The 23,863-nt window shown below is 36.5% G+C and overlaps 1 protein-coding gene across 3 annotated transcripts in view; it reads left to right on the top strand.

Moving 5' to 3' along the window:
* The window catches only part of LOC129239609 (moesin/ezrin/radixin homolog 1), a 92,150-nt gene that overhangs the window by 3,741 nt on the left and 64,546 nt on the right, over positions 1-23,863 (top strand). The window contains exon 1 of one of the 3 annotated variants that reach the window (XM_054875233.1): positions 5,790-6,244. The exons of 1 other annotated variant lie outside the window; for it this stretch is intronic. The gene's annotated coding sequence lies outside the window, so the exon portion shown is untranslated. Of the gene's footprint in view, positions 1-5,789; positions 6,245-12,134; positions 12,322-23,863 lie in introns of those variants that run through there. One more of the 3 variants, XM_054875234.1, reaches the window with a different exon arrangement.

Raw genomic sequence — 23,863 nt, 5'->3', positions numbered from 1 at the left:
CACTGTACAACACAGCCGACTTCGCCAAATTCAAAAATGTCAACAAAAAAAAAAATGATTTTAATCGTAGAGTAAACTTTCAATTCGCGAATGAATATGATGCCCGATCCAATTCTATATTACGAGATATATTTTTTTATGAGGCGCTTTTTCATGGCAGAAATAAAGGGTGTTTTTTTTAGAGGTTAGGTTTTCAAGATGAAATAAAACGTATATATATCTTTATTATAAAGATAAGGGTTTGCCATTATGTTTTAAAAATGATTTCGGGCAAGTGGCCGCAGCGGCTGGCTCGAATAAATTCCAGCCGAGAGGCCCAATTTTCGACCACTTTTTGCAGCAATTGGGGCCGTATGTCAGCAATAACGCGCCGAATATTCTCTTCCAAGACGTCAATCGTCTCGGGCTTATCTGCGTAGACAAGCGACTTCACATAGCCCCACAAGAAATAGTCCAGCGGTGTTATATCGCACGATCTTGGAGGCCACGCCACAGGTCCACGGCGCGAGGTAATGCGCTCACCAAAAGTTTCCTTCAATAAATCGATTGTTGCGTTGGCTGTATGGCATGTAGCGCCATCTTGTTGGAACCAAAGGTCGTCCCCATCAACATCGTCCAATTCAGGCACGAAAAAGTCATTAATCATGGCTCTATAGCGCTCTCCATTGACTGTAACATTATGGCCGGCTTCATTTTTAAAGAAATATGGACCAATGATTCCCTCTGCCCATAGAGCACACCAAACAGTGACTTTTTGAGGATGTAACGGCGTCTCAGCAATGGCTTGTGGATTATGTTCACTCCAAATGCGACAATTTTGCTTATTGACATACCCATTCAACCAAAAGTGAGCTTCATCGCTGAACAAAATTTTCTTCGATGCGTCGCGCGAACCGAACCATTATTTTCGTAATGAATTTGCACGATTTGCAAACGTTGTTCAGGTGTAAGTCTATTCATTATGAAATGGCAAACCAAACTGAGCATAAATCAAGTGACAGCTGTCAAAAAGACCATCTACGAAAAAAGTAGTGCCAACTTGAAAACCTAACCTCTAAAAAAAACACCCTTTACACTCGGAGGTTTGCCATTTCCTGTCGAAGGGCGATCACTATTAGAAAACACGGTTTCTATTATTTTTGCCCGAAAGGTAGACACGCACCAACCCATTCGGCCGCCTCAAATGATATTACAAAACAGAAAATTTGTTGGAATGGATTTTTTTCTTACTATAATCTGGTAGGTAGTTCCTTGGCATTTATTTGTGTATGTCGATTGCGGTTACCAGTTACATGGTCCATTAGATCGGTCCAATTTTTGACTACTTTTGCCAATAAATCGGACTTGGATTCAATTCTTGCACGAGCTGTATTTTATGGAAACGTAAGCAAAAATCCTTACGTGAAATTTTCCATGCAGCCGTCAAGTCCTGTTGGCAACGGCAGCGAATCAACATTTCGGCGACTGCTTCAACACTTCGCGAACAGATTTTTTTTTTTTTTTCAAAGTAAATTTCCGCAATTTAGAAGCGCTTGTTCTGCCGTTAAACGATTCATGATGACTTGTCAAATTTTCCTGAACAGAAATGCCAACACAGTTTGCCATTCTCAGCTTCAACTAAAAAATTCATTCAAAATATTCTCGAATACCGGTATACAATGTACATGTGTATGTATAGAAATATGTAAATACGTACATTTTGGTTCGAGTGTAAGTTGCCCACCTGTAGGACGGAGATGTCTCGTTGACACTAGTTGGCCTACCATTCATTTGGCTGCTCTGCTGTTCACCATTTTTCAATTTTCTCGATTCCGTCGCTTCTACTTGGATTATTTGTTTTTCTCACATATACACACACACATACATAAATGTAATAAGATTTGTTTTCTATTTACTTTTGGCCTATTGGTGAGTCAAACAAATGAATTGCTGTTTGGTGACTTTCGGTGGCGGAGCCCAAAACTGATTTTCCACTGTGTTTACGTTTTTGAGATAAAATCTGCTGTGATGAAATAAATGAAAACTATTGTTTTGCAGCATTTATATAATGTTGTTGTTGTTGTAGCAGCTTACTAATATATGTATTGTTGTTACTGTTGCTAGTGGAAATTTGGCCAAGAGCAGTGCAACACTATGTTTTATTAATATACATTTTTAATATTTTTTTTTTACCTTTTGCTTATTTTATTTGTGAAATATTCCATCCTTACTACTGTCGTCCACCGGTGTATATAGTTTTGCTACTTTTAGTGCTTTGGTCAATTAACACATTTATTGATTGTTGTACCAAAGTTCTGACCGGCTTTGGTCAGTGTGATGCGCATATTTCTTCTACTCCCATTCCTCCCATTCTCCGTACCAAAAATTTTAAAAACCTGTTTTACACGAATTCATTTTTGTTGTTCTATTTCGGTCGTCTGATGCTGCTATTTTGCTGGGTATGTATCTTTAGAGCTTTTTGGGTGGCTCCACTCATGATTTGTTGTGTTGTTGTTTTCACCTTTTGAATTGCGCCTTTATGCTTGTGTGCGTCGGTTGGTATTTGCAAATGCAGGTAAAAACTAATTTCGATTATTGATATTTGCTGAATTCAAAACTAACACATACGCAATTCACATCTTCAACACTTACATACCGAAATATGTTTTCTCAGAAAACTTCAATTAATAGCTGTTAGATATTTGACAAAATAATTTTTTCTCCAGCATATGACATCATGCGACATGTATGCATGTATGACTTATGTTGTTGTTTTTTTTTGTTTGTTTTTTGCAATTACTCACTGCATTTTCAGTCACACAATTTCACTTACACACACGCAAATGTGCAAATCATGCATACAAATACTTGTCATATGTGTGTGTGAAGAAATGATTGAAGTTCATTACGAGCCGGCTAGAAGTGTATTCGAGCCCACCTGTTAAACCTTCAGCATTTTCTTTACATTTTAATAAAGGGTGTTCCAAAAGAAGCTTTCATATTAATGAAAAAAATTAAGTACATCTTTTAACTTGTGGGTATTTTTCGTAGAACAACGCAGAAAATCGTCGGGTACTTTACTTTTTGGCGCGAATCTTGATGTCGTTTTGCAAATGCCTAAATAAAAGGTCTTTCAAAAGTGACGCCAAGATCATTAGTGAAAAATTCCTGGACGGTTTCTAACTGTTTTTTTTTTTATGTCAAATTTGACATTTTTCAAGTAAGCAGATGTACTATTTTACGCGATAAAACAACGCGTTATAATTATTAAAACTCATAAAAAAAGGTCGATCATTAAGAACAACATATCACAAATCGTGACTTTTTTGGTGGAAATAATGGTCCGTATGAGTCGACAATTCAAAATTTGTTGAAATAATTTCAAGAACTGACGCTGTCGAGGATAGAAAAAGTACTAGCAGACCAAAAACTGGAAATTCTATTGAGAATATTGCTGCCGTAGTATAAAGGGTTGCTCAACAAGCTCCATCAACGATATTTTGACGTTCTCAACAATATGGCACTCACGAATTGACTTTTTGGCAGATTTTTACCTGAACATTTAAATAATGCCATTTTTCATAAATAATTGGTAAGAGCCGTATTTTGAATAAAAATAGTAAGATCTGAAGAATCTAAATTCTTATAAATTTTAGTTAAAACAACTCCTATGTGGATCTTTCGAAAGACTCTTTAATATTGTCTATTATTAGTGATTGTGAATATCCAACCTTTCAAAACGTAAGACCATATTTATCAAATAGAAGTTCACTATCATGTTTTTTTTACGTTTGCCCGCTTTATTATCCGATGTGATCTACTAACTATGAAGAAAATTCTTGAAAAAAGTAGTGCTGATGCATTACCGAAACCCGTACGGACTTAAGTTTTGCATCACTCCTTTTATGCTCAGATCTTCGATTAACCCCATTGTTGTGAATAGCTTCGGTTTTTCAGCTCCATAAATCTCCTCAGCTAATTTGGATAAACGGAAACGCATCTAGTACTTTGTTTCCTCAAATGTGCGGGACATTAAATTTTCGTAATTAATTAACATCTTTATAAGTGATAAATTTTCGTAATTAATTAACATCTTTATAAGTGAAATATAAAGCTTACGTACTGTATTCGTAAAATTTTTTGATTAGTTTTAGTGACCTCTAAATTTAATTTAGCGTATAATTTTTATTACTTATGTAAATAAAAAAGTGTGACTTTTGCGACACACAGAAATAAATTCTCTTGCTTAAACACCCTTTATAACTGCTCTTTTGTTCTCTTCTCATGCATACATTCATTCGCTTACATGCGATATTTGGGAAAGAGAGACGAATTGATGAATATACATAAATAACCAATAAAACACTAAAGTTTCTGAATTATGAAACAAAAAAAGAGACAAAATACGATTCTTATGTTATTAGTGCAATGCATGTGGGGTCAAGGTCAAACAACTCATTGCATAGTTAATATCGCAAAGAAAACAAGTTTGCGTTTTAAGCGGCCTGTTACATTCTCCCATATTTATTTCAGCTCAACATACACACTTAGAAAAAAAAAATTCATCTAAAAGACTGCTTCGAAATATCCGTGCTTTATTCGTTCCTAGAATGGAGTCTGACAGTAATTTTTATATTAAACTAAAATGACGCTCAGTTGGACTTATTATAGAACTGTTCGAGCCGCTTTGCAACTAATCGCTTTAATGTCGAAAAACAGCTAAAACTGTGCGTTAAGTTTGGTGTTAGTGCGGCACATTTATTAACATCGACGCGATCACCTGAGCACGTCAGTGCTGTTCTCAACATCTTTTCTACTACTAAAAACTTTCCACCACAGACATAAAAAATGTATGTGTGTTAGTGCTATTACCTATACTTGCATACCTGTAGGTACCCTGCAGGGAAAATTTTAACTGATTAAACTTTTTCGGGTGTAGGACTAGCATGTTTTTGCCAACTTCGAACCAATTCGCTGCCTCCGATGCGAATAGTGACACTTGTCTTAATATAGCCGTGCCAAAGTTTTGCGGGTTTATTATGCTCCGCAGACTTTTGTTTTGCAGAAATTGAATACCCTTTTAGCTAGCGCATCTCCAAAATTGTATACAGTAAGTCCAAAACCGCGGCCGCCTTAGCCGAATGGCTTCGTGTGTGACTACCATTTGAAAGTACGTAGGTTCAAATCTACGTTCATAAGATACCAAAAGATAGAAAAAGTTTTTTTCTAATAGCGGTCGCCTCTTGGCAGTGTAAATTCATAAGAAGCGCACCTTCCCACTGGTTTATTTCCCTGTAGGGTACGTTTAAAGCTTGCTTTTCGCTGCTTTAGCATGTCGGTTAAGGACAGATGAACGAACCGTCATACTACAAAAAAAAAAAAAATACTAACAACCAACAGTCCGATAGCCAGCTCACGGACTCACGCGCTCATTTAACAGCTTGAATCTTGGATGGGTTGGGTTGCCAATAAACACACACACAAGTAGCCACTTGTGAGTTTATAAGCTGTGAGTACGACTCAAAAGTGGCTGAGCAACTGCACATTGCTGTGGGAGAAGCGAACATTGCCGCTCCACTCTATGGTGGCTCATTGTTTACTCAGTTTATCGAGTAGTTGGCGCTCATTAAAGCGTTGGCGGCGGCAGCAGCTCCTCCATCGATACGGTATTAACTTCCCCATGGCCATCTTTTGTACCTTTTTTGTTTTGTTTTTGTCAACGAATGTGTACAGGAGAGTATTGTGTTGCTTGTTGAATTGTTGCTCTCTATTGGGAGCACTCGCTTCTATTAATTTTCCGAATCATCATCATTTTGCATTTGACTTTCGAATCGAGCAGTTTATTGTGCATTGAATTCGTGTTCACGTCCACGTTATTAGCGTTCGTCGCCGTTTTTCCACACAGTGCAACAATTTTCTTACATTGGTGTGGCTTGTGCGTTTGTTTTTTTTTTGTTTTTAAATTTGTGTGAGTGTTTTGTGTTGGGTTTTGTGTTTCTATAATTCCAACACTAGTTTAAGGCATTAACTGTTGTCCAAGATATTTGCACGAAATGTGGTTATAGCTTCCTTGTATGTCGCGGCTTATTTGGCAATTGTAAAAATTTGAATATTTTTTATGTCGTTATTTTGAATTTTTGCACTTTGCTTTGTGCGATTCTTTCGTCGAAAGTTGTGTCGTGTCGTTGTAATCACTTGTTGAGAAAGTGAAAGAAGACCGGAAACAGCGAGAAGGGGCCGGTGCGGTTGACTGACTGACTGCCAGGTAAGTTGGCTGCTGAGCAAAAGCGCCTTGTGGTGCGGCGTCGTGAGTAGAGACAGCAACGCTACGTCACACAGCGTGGCATATACTCCGGGGAATAGCGCGCGCGATGCTTGGGTCTTTGAGATCGTTTTTCATCTTTTACACATTTATATTTTTTCATATTTTTTTTACTCTTCTTTGAATGGCGCTTATTTGCGAATTTACTAGTTTGTAAAAATCACATTTTTCGTCCAATACGTGCGTTGTGTGCTTAACCACATGCAAGCGGGATAACGGCAGCGCGCCTCACTCTGGCTGATTTTTATTTATCTATTTTTTTTTCAAACCGGATCTCGTCGGATTATTGCATAGTGTCGCTTTAGTGTCAGTGTTAGTTTGTACATATGTCTGCCTTGTTTGTCAGCAGATAATTCGTAGTGGTCACAATGCGCTAATTACTTGCAAATATGCACTTCAATGCGCATCGAAAATCGCCAATCGCCAATTGCCATGCTCAACCGGAACTGGCATTTCTACGCAGCGCAGGAGGGAGCGAGTTAGCGCGTTGTTGAATTGAAAAACACGACACAATGCGATTCGATTCGATGCGGTGCGGTTCGGTTGAGCGCAACGAGTAGTGGGGGTGGTTGGGTGGCTTTTTTGTTACTAAAAAACAACAAAACCTTATTGGAGAAAATATTGCAGCAATGTGCCAAGAAAGCTTGAGAAGCGCTGAAAACTAAAAGTAGTGCTATAATTAATTATTGTTTAGAGTTTTTAAAATCGTAGCACATAACTGACATAAAAGTTGTACAAAAATAACGTTAAACATTTCTGTGATAATAAAGAAAAACAAAAGAGAAAAAAAAATCAGCAAACTTGCAGTCGCAGGCCATTTGAGCTGTAAGTTTTCTTGCAAGAAGTTCATAAATAGTCCATGCCACACTTTTGGTTTTGATTTAATTAATAAACCACTTAAACTAATTTTGCTTTCTCTGTATTAAAATCGTTTTATCAAAAAGAAAGAAAAAACTTCATATTTTACAAAAACTACAATTAAGTAACCCAAGGCGAGAATTTGAAAGCGCCGACGCCAAGGTTCCCATTGTTACGCCGCGTCGTGCCCAATATCTTATCTCGTTGTTCATAATGCTTGCGGAGTCAACAAGAAGGGGCGGCGTTGGTATGTAGCTATCTTAGCGATGTCGCAAAAGTCGAAAAATAGCTTATGGCATAATACTTATGGCAACCTCTTAGCCGTCGTCGGCGCTCTGGAGTAGTTTAATAAATATAATAAATTTTCTCAGCTTTGTGACGAATCCGTTGGGTAGCTTTATTTTTTTTTACAGAAAGAATACCACCGCAGCTTTATTGTACATAAGTTAACTTTTCGGCTTCTGTGCTTAGGCAAAACATCTATACATCTCAACGTATCTATGTAGGTATGTATGTGTGTATGTATATGTTTGGCGTGTCGACTGTGTTTTTTTTTTTGTTTGTTTTATTACATTCTCACGTCATGTTTTCGTTTCTGTTTCTCTTGTGCCGCCAAGTATTGTCTCTTCCCCTCAGCTTCCCAATTACCAGCTATTAGCATTGCTGGTCTATACAGCGCCTATCAACGTACTTAAATTTATGTAGATAAGTAAATTCTTTTTTAATTTTTTTCCGAAAAGTATTTTGATTGCGACACGCCAGCAGTAACTTCCCTTTACGATATGATAATGACTTATTTATGTTTGATTGCGCACACGAGCATTTAACGAAGAAGTCACGTATTGTGTTTCAGCTTAATTGAAAATTTACTAGGTTTTGAATATGACCGGTCTAGCGAGAAATGTAGAGAAAATAAAAAAATGTCCCAGAAATGTGCAATTTTTTTCATTTTAAACTGACTGGCCAATGAACGCTTTCAAGTATTCTACTTGAAGGTAAGAGTTCCATTTGAGACATACTTTGATTTGTGATTCACAGTAAATAACAAAATGTAATCCGTGTGTCAGCAAAGTGTATTATGTAATTTATTGTGGAGGACTTTTTATAAAAGCAGGCCCCATCCTTAAACTGAAATAAAAGCACCAAGGTACTAGATAGGTACGTAGGTAGGGGGAAGTGCTAGTCGGTCTTTAAACCAAATCACTTAGACCGTAGCCGATCCTCTTTAAATTTTTTTGTTTTAAGGGTTAACCCATTGATTTAACTGAGGCTTACATAACTAAGGTCGTAGGCATCATTCAATAACTGTGAGCCAAAGAGGTTTACAAATCTCATAACTCTCTCCAAGGATAAACCGAGAATGCTTCCGGGCATTCTCACAGGACTCGCAGACTGTGTCTTCACTGACTCTCGTCGTTTCTGCGACCAATACGAGGATACTCTCATGCACCTTCTTGAATGCAGTGCTACAACGCGAAGAAGGTTGAGACATCTCGGTCATTTGCAGCCGGAAGAAAGGCACATACGCTCAGTCAACCCAGCGCTATCTTAAGTTGAATAAGGGAACTGTATCTGGATGTGGTATTGTGATGAGTAGAGGGCATAAAAGACCACGAGGTGGAAGTGCAAATCTCTAATAAATCTAAATCTAAGTCTAATGAGTCAAAGTATCGAAACCTTGTGAAATTCCACGCAAGACAGTGGCAAAGAAGATGATGTTTGACAGGCTCTACCCCCTTGTCTTCATTCTTGCATCTTCTGCAATAATCGGAATTAGGTACGTACAATCTTTGAGCACGTCGACCTACGAGACAGTGGCCTGTGATCAAAGCAACTAACATAGAGACCTTTTTCCTTGACTGACCAAGGTACTAAGATGTGTTAATTTGTATATTGCTTGAGAGTTGAGTTCACGACAAAAAAAAATTAATTAAATAAAAAAATAATATATAATTTTTTTTTTAATTTATCATTATTTTTTTTTAATTTATTTTTTTTTTTATTTTATATATTTTTTTTTAATTTTATTATTTTTCTTACTTATTTTATTATTATTTTTTTAAATTTTATTAGTTTTTTTTATTTTATTTTTATTTTTTTTTAATTGTATTATTGTTTTTTTAATTGTATGATTTTTTTATTTTTTTTATTACTTTTTTATTTATTTTTTTTTTTAATTTCATTATTATTTTTTTTTTTTATTTTATTATTAGTGTTTTTTTTTTGTTTTATTATTAGTGTTTTTTTTTTATTTTATTATTGAAATTTTTATTTCTTATATTATTATTATTTTTTTTTATTTTTGGTTTTTTTTTAATTAATTATTTATTATTTATTTAATTATTTTTTATTTTTTTATTTTATTATACAATAATTTTTTTATCATTATTATTTTTTAATTTATTGTTCACTGGCCTTTCGCATACATAAGAGAGGTGTATCACGTAAAATTCAGGAAGTTTGACTTCCTTATTTTTCATTTACTTAATGAATACGAATGATGTAAATACGTTAATCTCTGTAACGAATTTTGCTGATTTGTCAAACATTTCTGGAAGAAAAATCAACGTGACAGTTCAATCATAGGACAACTGTCGTTTTCACGGTAGTCTAGCTTATCGGTACCATCCTGTTTTATAAGTGGCCAAGAACTCTCACTCCTTGCAAGTATGCGAAATGTTTATGCTGCTACAGCAACAACAACAAAAACAGCTGTATTGAAACCCCACTTTTTGACAAGTGCCCTTATGTTTATTGTTCCAAATATGAAAGGTCAAAATTAATTTTATTGAACTTAGGTTTCTTTGTTTTACTTATTTATTTATGTCTGGGTTTCTAATAGAACGATTGAGTGGAGAAAATATACCTCAATAAAATGACTTCAATTAGAATATTCAATCATCAGTTCAAACGTCAATTAAATCAGCAAGATTTTCCTTGAAGAAAATTAAAGAAAAGTTTCACCTTGGTAAACCCAGTGTTCGACTATGTTTATAGATATTGAATTTTACTTTCACTAAGATAACTATTTATATCTTGGGAATATTAGTTTTGCTTCAGTTGACTGCTGTAGACTAAAATATCAGCCGAGTTCTTACAAAAAACGCTCATTTTCCATTTATGCTTTATCGCCGATTGCTTCTATTTATGACCTTAATCCTACCGCAAATGTTTATTATTTCATTTGCCGTGCATACTACGAGTAATGTATTCATTTACATATTCATATGCAATTACCCTGTAGGGAAATCACTGCTTCAGAAATGTTGCGTTTGTAGTGAAACGACGTTTGTTATCACTAAGGCAAGGGCCAAATTTGCGCTAAAAATCAAATTTCAATGCTTAATAAAATTAAAAAATTTATTATAAAAAAATTTAATATTTATTTAGAATTATTTTTATCACTTTTTCCACTCATATCCCCTCAAGCGAGGAATGGGCGAGGTGCAACATTTGGAGACAGGCAATGGCAAACCTGTTTAGGGATGGCTCTGAAGCTGGATGGAAGAGTTGATGGGCGAGAATTCTGCGAGGACCTCCTCATCAAGCTCAAATGTAGGCTTTCTGAGCACTATAGTGTTTTCTAAACGGAGGTAGCCGCAATTAAAGAAGCAGTGGGTGGGTTGTTTACTTCTGTACTTGTCGTAAAGGACGTAAATATCTACCCCGACAACCAAGCGGAAATTGGGATTGTTGCTTGTGCACCCGAACACTTCGATATTAGGCTCATTTGGGGTTCCCGGGCTGACGGCGAGTTGGCTAGGCAGGGTACTCTGGAGATGGTTTCATCACAAAACGAGAGAATTGGGGATCCCTTGAGAACTTGTGGTCTATTCCTGGAAAGATGGGCTTCATGTCAACTTAGCGAGTGCTGGATGAGTGCGCAAACGTGCAAAGTCGCGAGATCTTTCTTGTCACGGGTAGATCGGGAGCGCTCGAAGGAATTTCTAAGGCTAACAAAACCGCGGCTCTGGAATTTGCTAGGTATGCTTACCTAACATTGTCCGCTAGGCGCCCATGCGGGAAGACTGGGTATTGCTGCAAGTCCTTTTTGCAGAAGTTGTCTGGAGGACGTGGTGGAACCATCTCAGCACCTTCTCTCAGCTGCTCTGCTCTCGTCGGGCAAAGATTTAGACATCTGGGCTCTCACTTTTACGCTACACTTGGGGATATTGCGGGCTTAAATATCACGCACCTGGTGAATTGCATCAGTCGCTTGAAGCGGTTAATACGAATTGTAATTAGCCACTGTTGGTCGTCATCCATTAATCTAAGGCCCCCTTAAAAATGGAAATTATACCACATCTTTTCCGATAAGTAAAATCATGCATTTATCGCAAATTATACCGAAATATGGTATAACAAATGAGGCTGCATGTCTTACTCGTTAAGGTAAAAAATTGCAGTTCTATTTAAAAAAATTCTTAACAAAAAGTTCGCACTTGCATAAGTGCTCTGTACTACAAATTTGTTCCCGAGTCCAGCTTTTCCCACCCAAGCACTTGCGTGTGCATGCGTGAGTGTCTGAAGTAAGATTTCCTAATGCGGCGTCTTATATTTCTGACTTTGACTTTAAACCATACACCCATGCATACATACATATGCACATATGTCTCACGAGTGCAAACTCGCGAATGCTTATAAGTATTATATATGAATTTGTTGAGATATGCACCCACCACAATCGCGCGGACAGTGCCATTGATATGCTCACATATCGCGTATCTCTGGCAGCGCCGCTATTTCCTGCTATCTTAAATTCATTGTTATCGTCGCAATGGCTTTACTCGTTGTTGTTGTTGTTTTGTTGCTACATTATAACTGCCTTTATTTATAACGTCAACAGCGCTACCATTAAAATGACTGCTACCACTACCAATACAGCAAAAAAGCAACACATGGAGACTTGGAATCGGCGCAAGCCCGACGTCTCTGAATTTAGTATATAAAATTTTATCATTCAGTCAGCGGAAAACTTGCTTACGTGTATGATAGACGCTTGCTCGATCGCTTAACTCGCTTAGTCGTTCGGTGTTTGGTCGAAGTGCTTATTTTTCGCTATTTCGGTTTTGTGGTGCTTGTAAATTTCACCTTTCCCCGGCTTACAACGGCTTAAAACTGTAAACACACGGATCGAGAACGAATTCTCGAACCCTTTTGTGGTTGGTAGAACTTAAAAAAACACAACGAAATAATTAAGTCATTTTCATAGTGCACACAATCGTGCTTATGTGATTCAAAGCTCATAAAATTAATACACGTTTATTATATAAATCTTTTGCTTTGCAAGAAGAGTGTCACCATCGTTTGTGGAAATGGAGTTACAATGTTAACGAAATACAAAAGTTGTAGTGTTTTCTTTGTATCACTTTGTGCACACAAACGTTTACATAAGCACGTACGTACATGCTTATGCGCATAAGTATTGCAGTGAGGAGGCCCATTGAGATCTCAAGTTGCAATAAATTCCAAATGAATGCATAAGAAAAATGTTCTAGAAGTTATATTTTAATTGACTTTGGTTTTGAACTTTAATGGCCACACTGATGGGGCCTAATGTCCTGCCTATGCCACATTGTGGTCCTATCAAATGCCTACTTCACAATCCATCACTATTTCTGTATTTAGCGAATATTCATTGAAAAACGCGAAAACTGGAAAAACAATTGATTGATTAAATTTTTCGTCTTGTCTGTAGAAAAATTTCGACTAGCAGATTAATGAGCTCGGGAATGAAAAATCATATTTATAGTATTCATCTTTAAAGAACGTTAGAGACTTTTATTTGGCATAGACGAGTAAGGACGAGTAATGGCTAACTAATACAGCCAAATTTTCCATTTTGGTTATTATATTCCCTGCTCTAGTCGATTTTTCTCTATATGTTTTGTTGATTACGTGAAGATACTACGTTTGACTCCACGGCAGTGCCCTATAGTGATGTATCTTTTTCGGTTTAATATCATAAAAAATTATTATAATTTTACAAATGTCATTTTTGTTGTTGTAGTTGTAGCAGCATAAATATTCCCCATACTTACATACGGGGAATGCTGCTGAAGTGACAGTCCTTGGTTGGATATAAATCCGGGTCGTTTCGGTAACGTAGAACCCACTGTCGTGGAAATGTCATTTTTTGAAGTGTTTGCTGCTCGCCAAGCAATGGCAAACCTCCGAGTGTTTTTCTGCCAATAAAAGCAGCTCCTATGCATATCAGTCGTTTAACCTTTTGTATACATAGTCTCGTTTAGGCTTATACATTTCGTCCAACACCATTCTAATTTGTTGATCGCTTCCGAATAATAAGATTTGTCCAATTCTGAAACATAGCCATTCGTTTCTGCAAGCACCTCCTCGATTGTATAGTATCTTTTTACATAGCCTTTTCTTCAAACAGTTGTCTGAGAGAGCCAAGTCTGGCGAATACGGGTATGTGTAACGAGTTGGATTCCTATTAATGGAATTAATTTTCCGACCACAGCTGCTAAGGCGTGAGGTGGTGCGTTATCGTCATGGAAAAGAAATATCACTCGACTTCCTCGATTCAAACGATTGGCTGAAACTTGGTGTGTGTTCTTCCAAGAGATGCTACTAACTAAACACAACCTCGATACGCACCAGTAGTGTCATCTCTCTCACTTTGCACGGACTTTTCAAACGACCCTCGTACATTTTATAAACTTGTTCTTAATTTTTTGCTCAACACTGTTGGTTCTGAACTAGCCTACTTTCAAGAAATCTAGACGAGCAAGAAAAACCACCTTTATAATCAACAACAAAAAGTCTGACGACAACAATGACAGCTTAAAATAAGAATATAGTAGAAGTTTTTCAGCTGAAACTCCACAAAGTTAGCATTTACTGCATTGAACTACAGTAGTCCCTGCAGAGCTTCCCACATGCGAAAAAATACATACACACTTGCATACATACATATGTATTAACATTCATGTGCCTGCGCATGTCAGAGGCCGCTGTCAAAAATTTTTTTTACGACTTACGAGTTGCAAGTTTAGCAACAACTTCACAAAATCTTGGGCCTACTGGTTTTCACTCTTTCTTATTTCCATTGGTATTATGTCTTCTTTACTTGTTCTAATTCGCTGCGTAAACGGGCGGCTTTTCGTTCGCCTTGCGCCAACTACGTTGCCGCCAAACTACATACTTAGATGTGAACTCAACAGAATAGAGTCGATGCGAGTAGTAACAGTTTGCCCTAACCGTAAATGACTAGAATTGGAACATTGGGGGTATTTAGCTTGGTTGAAATTATTTCATTTAATTTTAATAATAAAAGTATTCCAGCAACCGAGCCTTAAAAGTATATTTTATAAATTAATTCTTAGTTTCTCTGTGGTTGTAAGAGCGCAAATAAGAAATTCATTCAATTAGATTTAGATTTATTGGAAGTTTGCACTTCGACCTCATGGTCTTTTGTGCCCTCTACTCATCTAAATTGATGAAATAGTATCTAGCGATGAATTCCGATTGGTTTGGCAAGTGTTAATGTTGTTGTAGTAGCACCAAACTATCTCCGGTTAAAAGACAGAGTTGTTCCGGTTATGTAGATTCGAGATCCGTAGAACCAGGGGAACGAAGCCTTTATATTTTACTAAATGCTGGTTCGATACAATAAATATTTAGGTAAATAACTAAAGTATTTCTCATTTTTCATAGCATTCTCGATAAAAAGGGCTTGGCATAAATATTGATAAAACCAAGTTTGTTATTGTAAATAAAAGCAGCAGAGACTATTCCTATGCGAGACTAACCATAGGTGGCAAAACAATAGAGAGAGTAAAAAGTTTCAGGTATCTGGGTGTATGGCTAAATGGCCAATGGGACCATGATCAGGAGATAAGAGGCTGAATAGAAATGGCTAGAGCGACCTTCATGAATATCAAAAAGATACTGATACGCCGGGATATACCAATCGGGTTAAAGACAAGATTTTTAAAATGTTATGTATGGTCAACACTCTTATATGGATGCGAGGCCTGGCCATTGAAAATCGTAAGCATACACCGACTAGAATCTTTTGAAATGTGAATGTCTACAGAAAAATGTTGAAAATATGCTGGAATGACAAAATATCAAATGACGTAGTGCTAAATAGAATACAAACCGCTAGGAACATGCTTACGGACATAAAAAGGAGAAAAGTCTCTTATTTCGGACACATAACAAGAGGTGACAAGTATGATATTTTAAAACTGCTGATGCAAGGAAAAATTGAAGGACAAAGAGGAATTGGTAGGAAGAAAATAACATGGCTAGACAACATCAAAGAGTGGACAGACCTCAAAACAATCGGCGAACTAACAGCAGCAGCGAAAAACAGACGAAAATATAATGACATCATTAATAATATGACCTGACAACCGTACGACTAAGATCATAATGACGTTTGTATGTAATCGCGAAGATCCAGCAGAAGAAGAAGAAGTGAGCCGCAGGGGCTGGGCTACATTTCCCTTTCCATATTGAACCATCGTGAGCTTTTGACAAAGCGTAAAAGGTTGTTGATACCTAAAGTGTATAGATTATCCATATTCATTAAGAATTAGGATCTTAGATATCGGTTCCTGCTTCTGGCTAGAGCCGGGCATGTGCTAAAAAGGTGTTGAATTGTTTCCAACTCTTCCTCATTCCTGCAGCTACGACAGAAATCATGCATGTAAACGCCTAGTCTCCTTGCATGGTTTCCTATGAGACAATGTCCTGTGAGGGCCCCTACTAAGGTCCCAATCAATTTTTTAATATTCTTGGACAAACGTAAATTTAACCTTGGTCTTGTTTGCCTAGCAATTTCACAGGTATTGACACTAATCCATCTTGGATTTACAGAACTGATTGGTGCGTCTCATTAATGAGAAGCTTACAAGTTGCGAGAGGTACCCCATAAAATTACTTATGTCTGGCATACAGGTACCTTCTCTTGCAAGTTGCTCAGCCCTATAGTGCTGTGGCCTGGAACCCTGCATAAGATGATATGATATTGTTTGGCCATCTCATTTAGAGATCGGCGTCAATGTAAGACACTCCTTGATGTTATTTGGAATGTGTCCAGGGCCCGTAGGGCAGTTTTGCTGTCTGATAGAATACAGATATCTGTTGATTATATTTTGTTTATCTCTAACCATTTTAAGGCTTCATTAATAGCGTTTATTTCCGCTTGAAAAACAACAGTGACCCGGTAGTTTGAAGGATTCACTGATAGAAAGCTCTTCGCAATATAAGCCTGATCCTACACCACACCGGTGTCCATTTTAGATCCGTCCGTGTAGATTGCATTCCACAAATAGGACGAAGAGCTCGCCAAAAACCTTGAGCAGAGAACCTATATAAATACAAATGTTCTTTGAAAGGGAATTATTTAATATCTATAGTTGGGAATTTTTTAAATAGTATAATGGAAGGTTCGGTATGTGAAGGTATCGCGCACGATATTGAGCACCTATTCACATGCCCGCTCTGACCCATTCCCTTTTTGTCGTGGACCACCCTGTCGAAACGTCATCTTTCATGGGTCTGCCGTTAGATGAGATTGACAATGCCGACCGAAGACTTTAACGCGCTTATTAGCAGAGCTTGGTAAACAGCTACAACAGCAACAACTGGCTGTTATTTATACATACTTATCTCGAAACTTTTTTTGCTTATATTTGCTAGCAAGCAAATTCTTTCACTTTTTTCTAACACTTATTCGATTTTTAAACGCGTCGCTTGGCTGATTCCGAGTGGGAAAATTATTAAGGAATAAGTGGCATAACGCGAGATGTCGAGTTTACAAGCTAGATCTTTGTGAAAAGGCCCGAGTGAATCATACATTTATTTACCCACATTTATTGTGTGCATTAAAAACAATATGGAATGTGACAAGTGCGTTCCTTTTCATCATTTTTCACAGTCGAAATAATCAATCAATAAATTTTTTAGCTTTTGCTATTCTTCTCAAAACAAGTTTCCGTCTCCAAAAGTTATTGTTTACTTTTGCAGTGTTACAAGGTTTAGTTCAATAGTTTATAAACACCTCAGCCACTTTGTTATAAACTTGTTTTCATTGTTGACAACGTTCGGAGGTGTGTGCATCCAGGAGCCAGTCGGCTCTTTTATTAACGTTTGCAAAAGAGCTTGGCATTTTTTGCAATAATTGTTTGGTTGACAACTGGTTTTATGCAATGCATTCGCCTTTCACTTGAACTTCCTTCAGTTATTTTGACCTACTAATTTCACTGGACATGTTTTACTGCTTTTTACCGATACCCGTTCAGTCGCGTGTAATTGTCGTTAGCGAGTGAAGAACGGAGTTAAGCATCGAAGTGGTAGCATTATTTTCATATATATATTTTATTATAAAGAACAAAATTATTTTAGCATTAGAATAATGAAACGCGAAAGAAGTGTATGAAATAGACAATATATTAATTATAATTATCAGCTCGAAAAATGTGTGCACTAAAATATTTTGAAATATTTACTGGTGAATGGCTACCTTTGGTAGATCCATTTTATGCCACTTTCTAGTTATCGGATTATGTCGTTAATACTGCGCAAGTAGTTGCAGTTTATCATTCACCTGCACAAAAAGTGGTCTGAAGGAGTCAAATCAGTTGTTGCCATGACTCAGCCGCCGAAAGCCGCCGTAAATTCTGCCCATAAATGCTTAGTAAAATGGCAATCTTTGGTTGGATATAAGTCCGGCTTGTTTCGGTAATGCAGAACCGCCTGCCTGGGGGGAACATAGAAGCAATTATCGTTTTTATCTAATCGAATATCTCTTCGATCTTACTCGAGCGTCCGTTGCAGTTCAGTTGGAGGAGCTTAAAACTCCTCGGCATCAGAGTGGCGATTCAGGGTGCGAGGGAGTAATGTGGCTTCTGTGAGCTTCGAGGAATCGTAGAGATTTTATTTGTGGTGCTGGATTGTTGCACCAACGCATTGCGCGAGGTAGAAGTCGTGGAGGCTAAGACACGTGAACGATTTTCCTTGAGGTACGGTGTTCTAGACAGGGCTAGGCTATTGGGGAGGGAGACCCCAAAACGTTCCTGTAACGTAAAACCGGCTGCCATGGGAATGGTTGGGTCCTCTCCCTCTGGAAACAGCAGGTTTCGTGGCCCTACCGGTAAATGAGGTTAGACGAAGACGACCGGTGACTATACCGCATGACAGGATTTAGTAAGGTGCTACAACTACAACAACAGCAACCACTCCCTATGTGTCTTAAGAGCTAGCAGGTCTTATAGTGGCACCATCCTTTGCACTGGTTGCATCTAACCGATTTGTAGTTTGCATGGAGCGGTCTTTGGCAAACGCAGCAGAAATAGACTTCGGCTCCAGTATTAGGCTTAATGCCAGCCCTGGGGATTAGCAGCAGTCTTGCTGCATGGAGCTGCTCCAGTGACTATAAACGAGGTGTGAGATTCGGTGCACTAAACAGGGCTGGATTACAAGGGCGCCAGCCCTTGGCCGGGAAAAACTCGACTCATTCCGGTAGTAAAACCGGCTGCCATGGGAATGCAATAATTCTCGTCTCACGCGCTGCATGGCTTGTTACACTGTCTTGCTGGAACTATTTAGCTTTGCAAAGGTATGGACCAGTAAGGCTTCCGGCGTGCAAACTACGCCAGTCCTTGACCTTTTCGACATGTAATGGACTCCCAAGAGTCAGGTGTAGAGATTGTTTTTCATTGGGGAGGATTCGAGTCCTAAACACAGGGAACAACCAGATATTCTGGATTGCTTCACCTTCTCACATCAGCTCGCTCTCGAATGAATGCTCGGAAGCTACTCAGAGGATACTTGGGCCGGCAGCGCCGAAGTTGTGAGCTGCTTGGCCCATATGCAGAAGAATAGTCCTGGCCATTCCCATTTACGTGGACTTTTACATATGGAACCAACTTCCAAGCAGAATCAGTGTATAAGCACCTATCCAGCCAGATTTGGTGGGTGAATATTTTTAATAGAATATTGATTTTAGAAATAAACTTCTCGTTTTTCGTTACCTCGCAATTTGTTAGACGCGCAAAATTCAAGGTGTGTGCTCTGATGGTGTTGAAGAAATGGGGGAACTACGCTTTTTTGCCGCTTTCGTTTAATAGAATTTAAAAAATGTGCTTTTTCTCGGAGCTTTCTGAACAAAAAAACTAAAAATGAAATTGACGCAATACCTTGAAGTGTATTACGACACAAAATGGATGTTTTTGTTGTTCTGAGGTAAAGATGTAAATTTCTTAAACTTGATTTTCGAATTAATTTGAAAATTTACACACTTAATTGTCGACAACACTTACGGAGATAGAATCGCCAATAACAGGTTCGCCTGAGAATTGCTGTATCAAATTGGTGTTGCCGTATCAAAGTACGCAATTAAAATTTATTACTTACGGAAATTTACTTCCTCTGTTTCTGGGAACAAACAAATGCTGTATTTTACATTTAATCAAGAGCACTTCTGCGCCTGCAAGTTTGTAAACGCGCAACACTCGACATACTCCATATTAATTTAAACGCGAACTTAATACCATTTGGCAGATCCACATGACCAGACATCCATTTGGTACGTACGAGTATGTCGAAATATGAATTGTAATACCCCAACGCTGGAGGAACTGATTTGTACACTACAGTGAATGTTTCTGCGGCACCATATTTTCAGTGTGCCCCCAAACACTGCATTTTCTGGCAACGTCCGTCCAACTTCGAATTGGAGCAATGTCTGCTAGGCTGCGCAGTGGCCATGTAATTTAGAAAATGCCATTGAAATTGCACTTCACAATAAATTTGCAATCACAACTGCCTATTTTCGGATTTTTTGCGTCTGTAGGCAGATTGCAAGTCATGCGAGTGTAAAGTGAGTATGTGTGTGTGTGTGCGGATATGCAGCGGGTTCGCGTGAAGTAGGTTGGGAAATTGAAGTGAATAAAAACTGGCGTAAAATTTAAATAATGTGGAATTCAGTGAACTCGTGTGGCGTTTGAGGAAAGTGAGCGCATGGCGGAAGCATTGAACTTTGACACAAATAGCATTTATTTCTCTAGAAACCGACACGTGCATGGGCATAACAACTATGCTATGAATTCTTGTATGTATGTATGCATGTATATATGCTTATGGGGTACTTACGTATATACTAAGACCTTCATGCGCACAGCTTCAAGTAAGATGTGAGCAGATGCTCCATGTATTCCACTTTGTTGACAGCGGCGGCATTTTTAACGTAGACATTTATTTTTATTGTCAAGCTCTTCGGAGTACTTCCAATTAACCTCTGACAGCTATGCGTACGGTCTATAAAAAGCTACTAAGAAAATATTTGATCAACTGATTTATATTTAAAAGCTTTTGCATTGAAGAATTTTCTACGATATGTTTATCTTTCATGAAAAAAACCCAAACGACATAAATTTTGGGCATCAAATTTTGCTGGCTTACTAATAGAGGGAAACATATTCTTTTTGCTCAAAGTTTGCTTTTGTGGAAATCAGCGCAATTGTTTGAATTTTTAAGAAAAATAAAAATTTAAATTTGTTTAGCATTGGAGCAATTTTTAATTTTTTTAGAATTTAAAATTTTTTAAAATTTTTATTTTTTTTTTTTTTTGAATGTCTAATTAATCGAATTTTTAAGAAAAATTGCTAATGCAAAATCAAGTGCAAAAGTGAATATTTTTAGTGATTTTCTCATTTTTGTATGGACTTTCTCGTATTAACCTGCAAAAGCAATTTTTTGAAGCTAAGAATGGATAATTTGACGCTGCTCGTTTGCTGGCAGCAGAATTTATGCATTAACACCGAGAACCAGTCGGTTCTACGTTACTGGAATGATCGGGATTTATATTCGGCCAAGGACTATCACTCCAGCAGCATTCCCCGTACATTTATGGGGAATGTTATGCTGCTACAACAACAACAGCAACCAGAAAAAAAGATTTTTTGTCGACCTGTGTAGACACACCTTACTTTCTTATATAAAGTAAATACTTTACAATACTAAAGAGGATTCATCCCGCAGATTTTATTTCCCTGTGTGTAATTATTTGTTTACGGTAATTAATTTACTGAATTTTTGTAAGCATCTGTCATTTAAATTTGTACGTAAAAATACATACAAACAAAAACCCGTTAATGAACAACTGCGGCTAAGAAAAGTCGCAAGCTTTGGGCAAAACATAATTAAAAATTGATTACTGTTTTTTATAATTTAAAGTAAATACATATGTAAAATTCAGCTGTCAAAACAAGCTTATGAAGTTGTTCTAAAAATATTGAACAAAAAAATATTATAGCGAAATAACGTAGTATTAGTTGTGAAGGTGTAAAAATCTACAGTATTTTCCGGTAGATGTTAGTGAGTCATATCACACGATTGCGTCGGGTTATACTATACGACAACAGATCTGTCCATGATGCAAATAAATTCTGTTCTGTTATCCAGTTTTGGTGTTCATGTACCCAAAAAACTTGCAAAGTAGGGGAAATGAGAGAGCAAAATGACATTTCATTTTGAGGGGAAGTTGCTACTTTTACTGAATACATTTTTTCTTGTAAAACTTTGCTTGTGAGAAAAACAACTGATCGCAAAGTAGAAATAAACAAGAATAAAAATTTGCGAATTCAATCAAAGTTCTAAATTTAAATAAAACTGGTGAGGGAATTGGAGAATGTAACTAAATATAAGCTGTTAGCTGTTAGCTCATAGCTGTTCATAAAACCTGCTTAAACCTTGTTACTGTTTTGTTTTTTCTCTTTGAGAACGAATTCTCGGAAATTAAGTTACTGGCAAGTTATCGGATAATTTTTACAGCACAAACCTAATTTGAAAGTAGAATTATGCTTCAAAAAGTTCTTTGAAAGTTGTGTTGTTCATGGACCCAATAAATATACATAGTTTTGAGTGAAGTAGTAAAGTAGTGTTTCCAATGGATTTACATTACATTACATAAAATCATGAAAATCGCAATTCCATAGCCCAGAAACTGAAGATTAGTCAGAAAACTGTTTGTGGAACCCTCTACATAAACATACTTATAACATCGCAAAGCATTTGATCGTCGAAATAAAGCTTCAAAAGATCACTTTTTACTACTCACTTAATATTTTTAATAATTTATCACAAATTTACGATCATCTTGACGAATACACGTTTGTAGGTGTTTTGGCACAACACATGAAATATATGTATAAATAAAAAATGTCCTTTAGCTAACATTTTTGTACACAAATAACATCACAGCTGCACTAAAATGGTATCCTTTTATTTCTAATTTATTAAGCTTTGCAGCGCAGTGGCGCATCAGATGCTTTAAATTCGCCTTATGAAGTAAATGCATGAGCATATATATGTATTTATATATGTATAAGTATGTACTAACTTCATTACCTTGCATGCATCGACATGGCATTTTTAATTGCTATTGTTATTTTGCTTTGATACCGCAATCGGCTCTCTTTATAGACGAGGCAAACATGAGCATAATACTTACACGTGCATTTAGTAGATATATAAATGTATGCATGTGAAATGAGTATATTTATGCGCATAAAATAATATGAAAAGTAGGTATACATACATTTATGCTTATGAGGCAAATTTTTTAACTTTGTATGTCTAAAGTTCAAGGCATAAAGTTCGACTGTCGCACTTGTACTTGGGACACTTTTGCTCTAGTGAAGTTGTTGCCAAGAGTTTGCCTATTTATTTGAATTGAGTGGCCTGGCCGATGCTGCCTGCCGAGTGTGCTTACGTGGGGCGATCTCTACTTCGGGCCTTCGGTACTAGTACTCTACATAAAATTTTTGACAGCGTACAATGCATGGTATGAGAATGAAAGAATTTGAAAATGTTCAATAAAGTAAATAGATGGGGTAAAAGTGTCAAAACTATTTTATTTAATAGCAATAATTTTTGCACATATTTTCATTTCAAGATATTTAATTTTTTCTTATTAATTTTTAAGAATTACTGTTGTATTTTTGTCAACTTTGCAACCTTTGCTCTGTATTGAGCGCGACAAATGCGGCACTCTATTCTTGAAATCGGGCGATCTCGGCTGAGGGGAAGTTTTTTCAATTATCTGGTTAGATATCGTATCTGAAGGCTTGTACCATGCTTGGGGCTTACAACATTAAATAGAAAAGATTTTCAGTTGTTCTTATGAAAATAATAATAATAAAAATGCAATAATAAAAAAATATAATAATAATAAAAATATATTATAATTATAATAAAAATGTAATAATAATAAAAATATAATAATAATAAAAATATAATGATAAAAATGTAATAATAATAAAAATATAATAGTAATAAAAATGTAATAATAATAAAAATAAAATAATAATAAAAATAAAATAATAATAAAAATATAATAACAATAATAAAAATATAAGAATCTCTAATTTTCGGCATGCAAAAAGCAGCTTTACTCAATTCCTTACAGTACACGTTTTATTGTTTGTAAAATTTTTAACTATTTTGTATAATATTTATATATATTTAATTGTAATATTTTGTGCCTGTTATAAAATATTATATTATTATACTCCTACTTTGGGATTCAATAAATAAAAAATATAATAATAATAATTTTTGTTTTTTAATAATTTTATTTTTTTAATTTAATACATTTTAGATGTTAAGCTCAAATTCTAGTTAAATTTCTACATTTTTACTTTTTCATGCTTTATATTGTAATTCCATTGG

The sequence above is a fragment of the Anastrepha obliqua genome, chromosome 2 (assembly GCF_027943255.1).
Source record: "Anastrepha obliqua isolate idAnaObli1 chromosome 2, idAnaObli1_1.0, whole genome shotgun sequence".
Classification (NCBI taxonomy): Eukaryota; Metazoa; Arthropoda; class Insecta; order Diptera; family Tephritidae; genus Anastrepha; species Anastrepha obliqua.
This window is presented reverse-complemented; position numbering and strand designations above follow the sequence as displayed.